Here is a 5672-nt window from a genome sequence, read left to right as displayed (position 1 = left end):
TTATATAAATATATATATACTTATATATAAAATATATATGCATATAATCGTTCAAAAATATCATTTTATTTCAACTTACTAAATATATTATATCACACATGCATATTTATAATTTAAATTCAATTAATTGAATAAAAAATTATTTTATTTTGATGACAAATTGATAATTTTATCTAATTCTGCATTTACGTGTAGACAATATTATATTAGTAAAACCCTCCGTCCACAATAGTGTCCTAGAGGATTTTTCAATTATTCACAAAATATTAATTCTTTTAGCTACGAAACACCGTCTTCTTTTGAAAAAGACATTTAATACATTATATGCTTATATAATAGTAATAATTATATAACCATATAATAGTATCATTTTTATATCGGATGAGACTAATAATTAATTAATAATAACATAATTATTACTTAATATGCAACTGAAATATATGCATCCAATACATATATACGTGATGAGCACACACTGCCACCATGTATAGTTTTTTAGTCGCGATCGAACTTTCGAAGTGAACAGACGTGCCTCCGTGTGTGCTCCGTGTGAGAACCATAGAAACCTATAAAAACATTACCGACAGAGACGGAATTTAGATTTCCCTGTGTGGGATCATAAATGCAACAAAGTGCGAATAATTTAGTGACAGTGACACTCTTAATATTGTGAAAAATCGAGTTTCTCCAATTGCAAAAATAACCACGTGCGTGGAAAATTTCCAAGCTTTTGAAGCTATCGAGCTTTAAAGCTTGATCACAGCTGTTCGAACTTTACCCAAGTCGTGAGCCGCTGCGTGAAAAAGTTCCAAGCTTATAAGACTCTAAAGCTAAAAGCTCGGTATCAGCTTTTTAGCAAAGTCGCGAACATCACTCAAGACACGAACCATCGAAATAGCAAAAACATCAACGCTATCCAAGTCACGAACCATCGATATAGCAAGGACACAAACGCTGTGTCGGTGTCAGCTGTTTAGCAAAGTCGCAAACATCACCCAAGACACGAACCATTGAAATAGCAAAACATCAACGCTTGGCGCGAATTTCGAACTCCTTCAAAATTCGAATTCGCGTCAGTTTCTCACCATGAGCTGGCAAGCCCAGCCGCCTAGAAAGAAGGGCAACATCAAATATAAAAATAGTGACTCCAGCGACTCCGAGCCTGGAGAAATAAAGCGCAAGAATGCCAAAAAAGCCGATAAGGAGGACAAGGCCAGCACCAGCGAGGCAGCCAGAGCTGCATTAATAAGCAGACTTAAAAATAACTCATTCGGAATCCTATCTGAGGACGATGATGAAACAGATTCTAGTGATGATTACGAAGAGACACCAGCTGCTCCTAAGACATCCAAAAAGCATGACCAAGAGGAAAAAGCACCCAAGGAGATCAAGCCACCGCCAATCTTCATCCCGGATGTAACCAGCATCAAGGACCTATCCAAAGCCATCTCTGGCGCCTTAGGCAAAGATGTAGAGGTCACATACAAAGCCAGCCAGAATAACTTCATTCGAGTCATGACCCCCAACAAGGATGCCTTTACCAAACTAAAGACTTTCTTGAGCGATAGTAAAAATAGATTCCACACCTTTCAACCCCGAGATGAACGCGCCTACCGGGTGGTCATCAAAGGCCTCCACCACTCGACCGATTTGGAAGACATCAAAGAGGGACTCGGCCGCCACGGGCACAAGGTCAGGGATGTCCACAATCCCAATAAAAGGGGTACAAAGAAGCCTCTAAACCTCTTCTTCGTAAGTCTGGAGCCGGCCAAAAACAATAAGGAGGTATACCAGATCAAACGGATATGCAGCACCATGGTCACGGTTGAACCGCCGATCAAATTCAACGATGTCCCCCAATGCTACCGCTGCCAGGCCTTCGGGCATACCCAAAGATACTGCCACCTCGACCATCGTTGCGTCAAGTGTGGAGACGAGCACTCCACTGCTGAATGCAAAAAGAACGCCAGTGAACCGGCTTTCTGCCTTAACTGCAAGGGCCCACATGCGGCCTCATACAAAGGCTGTCCAGCTTACAAGAGAGCGAAGAGTGTTTTTGCCCCCAGGCAGGCAACCTCACGTTACCAGCCGCCCCACCTCAGCAAGATCGACCCCAACGCAAGCAGAATCGACCCAAATGTTAGCTATGCCAATACAGCAAGAAACGCTGCCCCACAAGATAACATCCTACATCCCAACGCCAACTTAATCCCACCAAGCAATTCCCTTGACGCGGCAATGGCCAGAATGGAGGCCATGTTTGAGCGCATGATGGAAAAGGTCATGAGTCAAATGACCCAAATGCTTGCTACCGTTTGCAAATCATTATGCAAACGGGATTAAACATAACGATCTGGAACGCTAACGGCCTGATTAAAAGCCGGCCAGAAGTGGAACACTTTATCCACACACACAACACAGACATACTCCTCATCTCCGAAACTCACTTCTCCAATAGATCATACATCCGACTTCACGGGTATGACATCATCCACGCTGACCACCCTAGCGGCAGAGCTCATGGCGGAGCGGCAATTATTATTAAAGCGGGCATAAAGTACAACGAGCTGAGTACCTTAGAGGAAGACTGGGTACAATGTGCCAAAGTCAATCTGCCCAGCCCACTAGGCGACCTTACAGTCGCCGCGGTCTACCTCCCCCCCAGACACAGAGTATCAGAAAGGCATTTTGATCTGCTGCTGAGCAGTCTGGGTAACAGATTTCTAATTGGGGGCGATTTCAACGCAAAGCACCGATGGTGGGGATGCCGAGTCAGCAACCCTAAAGGAAGCGCACTACTTAGGTGCATCCAGCGCAGGAGCATCGTATGCCACACCACAGGAGAGCCCACCTACTGGCCAACAGATCCGACCAAAATTCCCGACACCCTGGACATGGCCCTCTCCAAAGGATTTGATAGTGCCAAAGTCTCGTTGTCTTCTAACGCGGACCTTTTCTCCGACCACAGCGCAGTGGAACTGCGGCTGAACCTCCCTGCACTGAGAAAAGCTGCACATCCCAGGATGATCAAGAGGAGCACGAGACTGCAATCCTACAAAGCCTGGCTAACGGAAAATGTCAACCCAGTGCAAGATCTTACCACCACCGAGCAAGTGAACAACGCCATCAACGAGCTCACGCAACACATGCACAACGCAGCAGCACATGCTTCCCCCAGAACCCCAATCTCTCCCAGACTACCAACGAGGGTCCTACACCTTTGGTCTTCAGAGATCGCCTCGCTAGTAGCTGAGAAGAGACGGTTGCGACGAGTATGGTTCCTATCCAGAAATCCTAGAGATAAAAGGGTATTTAACAGAGCCGCAAAGCAGCTTAAGGATAAGCTCCTAAAGCTCAGGCAGAGCTCGTTTGAAGAGTTCCTGGCCAATGTTGAGCCTGGAGACCCACAGCACAACCTTTGGCAGGTCACTCGTCATATAAAACGACCTACTAAGAGAGTTGCTCCAGTCCAGCGTGCTAGTGGCGCCTGGTGCCGCACAGAGCAAGAACGAGCTGAAGCTTTTGTGGAGCACCTCAGCGAAGCCTTCAAGCCGATAATAAGATGCACCGACCTGGATATCTCAGCTACGCAACGTGCCCTACAACTATTAGATGAAAACACCAACAACAACCAAGAAGAGCTAGCTATGGTCTCGGTGGATGAGGTCAAACTTGAGATCGAGGGACTCAAGACGAATAAATCGCCGGGCGCTGATGGCATTGAAGCACTGGCTGTTAAGCTTCTTCCCCCTCCCTGCCTACAACTCCTCGCCAACATATACAGCAGGTGCTTTCAGCTAGGACATTTTCCAACCATCTGGAAACGAGCAGAGGTAATTCTTATACCCAAACCTGGCAAACCTGAAGCCAATCTTGGCTCTTATCGTCCGATAAGTTTGCTGTCGATACTCTCCAAAATACTCGAAAGAGTATTTTTGCGCAGAGTATTGCCAGTGCTGGAAGAAGCTGGGTTGATTCCGGATCACCAGTTTGGCTTCAGGCGTTCTCACTCCACCCCGGAACAATGCCACCGTTTAGTCAAAGTGATACTGGACGCATTCGAGGAGAAGAACTACTGCTGCGCCGTAATGCTTGACGTGAAGCAAGCTTTCGACAGAGTCTGGCACCCAGGGCTACTGCTTAAGCTTAAGAGAAACCTGCCTCAACCCCATTACGCATTTCTGCAATCTTACCTCGACAACAGAAGCTTTTATGTCAGATGCGGAGATGCGCGATCTACCACAAAAGGTATCGAAGCCGGTGTACACACAAGGTAGCGTCCTAGGCCCTCTATTGTACACGTTGTACACAGCGGACATGCCTACATTTTTCAACGAGAACCTATTGGTTGCCACATACGCTGATGACACAGCCTTCCTTGCCACAGCAGGAACCCCACAGGATGCGTCGGAAATAATTCAAAATCAGCTAAACACCATCGAGCCCTGGCTGCGGAGGTGGAACATCTCGGTAAACCCTGAGAAGTCCACGCAAACCACATTTGCACTCCGCAACGGCAATTGCCCGCCTGTCAGTCTCAATGGGGAATATATTCCCGAAAATCCCACGCCCAAATACCTGGGCATGACGCTCGACAGGCGGTTAACATGGCGCACACACACATCCTAAGGAAGAGAAAGCAGGCTGAAGAGAGGTTGAAGCAATTCCAATGGCTCATTGGAAGACGCTCGAAGCTTAAAAGCAAACTTAAACTGCTTGTCTACAAAACCATCATTAAGCCAATCTGGACTTATGGCATCCAGCTGTGGGGCACTGCCTGCAAATCAAACTGCAGGAGCATCCAAAGGCTGCAGAACAAGGCTCTGAGAATGGTCTCGAACGCTCATCCTTACCATGACAACAGCACCATCCACGAGGTACTCAGGGTTCCCTGGGTAGAAGATGAAATTCGAAAAGTGAGCACGAATTACATCAACAGGCTCCATAACCACCCAAACACATTGGCCATCAACATCTTGGACAACAGCCAAACCGTCAGAAGACTTAAAAGAAAACACCCCCTCGACCTGCCCATGGAGGATGATGATTAGCCCTCCAGAACCCTACCAACCATCTCTTGTGAGAATTTAATCGACAAGGCTGCCTCAAAAAATTTAATTATTGTCCGTACCGACAGATTTTAAATAAATAATTATTGACGAAAAAAAAAAAAAAAAAAAAAAAAAAAAAAAAAATGTATAGGTTTTGTGACACGTTTTCTACAATGCTCTTATTTTATTTAGTATTACCATCTAACGTATCTTTTTGTTGCACTAATTTAATAATACAACAGTAAAACTTCATTATTTTTAACTTTTTTAATCATATTGCCTTCTATATGATTATTTTCATATATTATTTATATATGACTTATGCCGGCAAGACTCACTCCATATACATAGTCATATATATTTCACTTGTGAAATTTTTCTCATATGACATGCCTGCTCGACATCACCACCCCTATATAGGTTTTGTGACACGTTTTCTACAACCAGCTCATTTTACTAAGGTATACCACCTAATGTATCTTTATGTTGCACTAATTTAATAATGCAACAGTAAAACTTCATTATTTTTAACTTTTTTAATCATATTGCCTTCTATATGATTATTTTCATATATTATTTATATATGACTTATGCCGGCAAGACTCACTCCATATACATAGT

The sequence above is a fragment of the Drosophila albomicans genome, unplaced genomic scaffold (genome assembly GCF_009650485.2).
Source record: "Drosophila albomicans strain 15112-1751.03 unplaced genomic scaffold, ASM965048v2 utg000322l_pilon, whole genome shotgun sequence".
Lineage (NCBI taxonomy): Eukaryota > Metazoa > Arthropoda > Insecta > Diptera > Drosophilidae > Drosophila > Drosophila albomicans.
Note: the sequence above shows the minus strand (reverse complement) of the source record.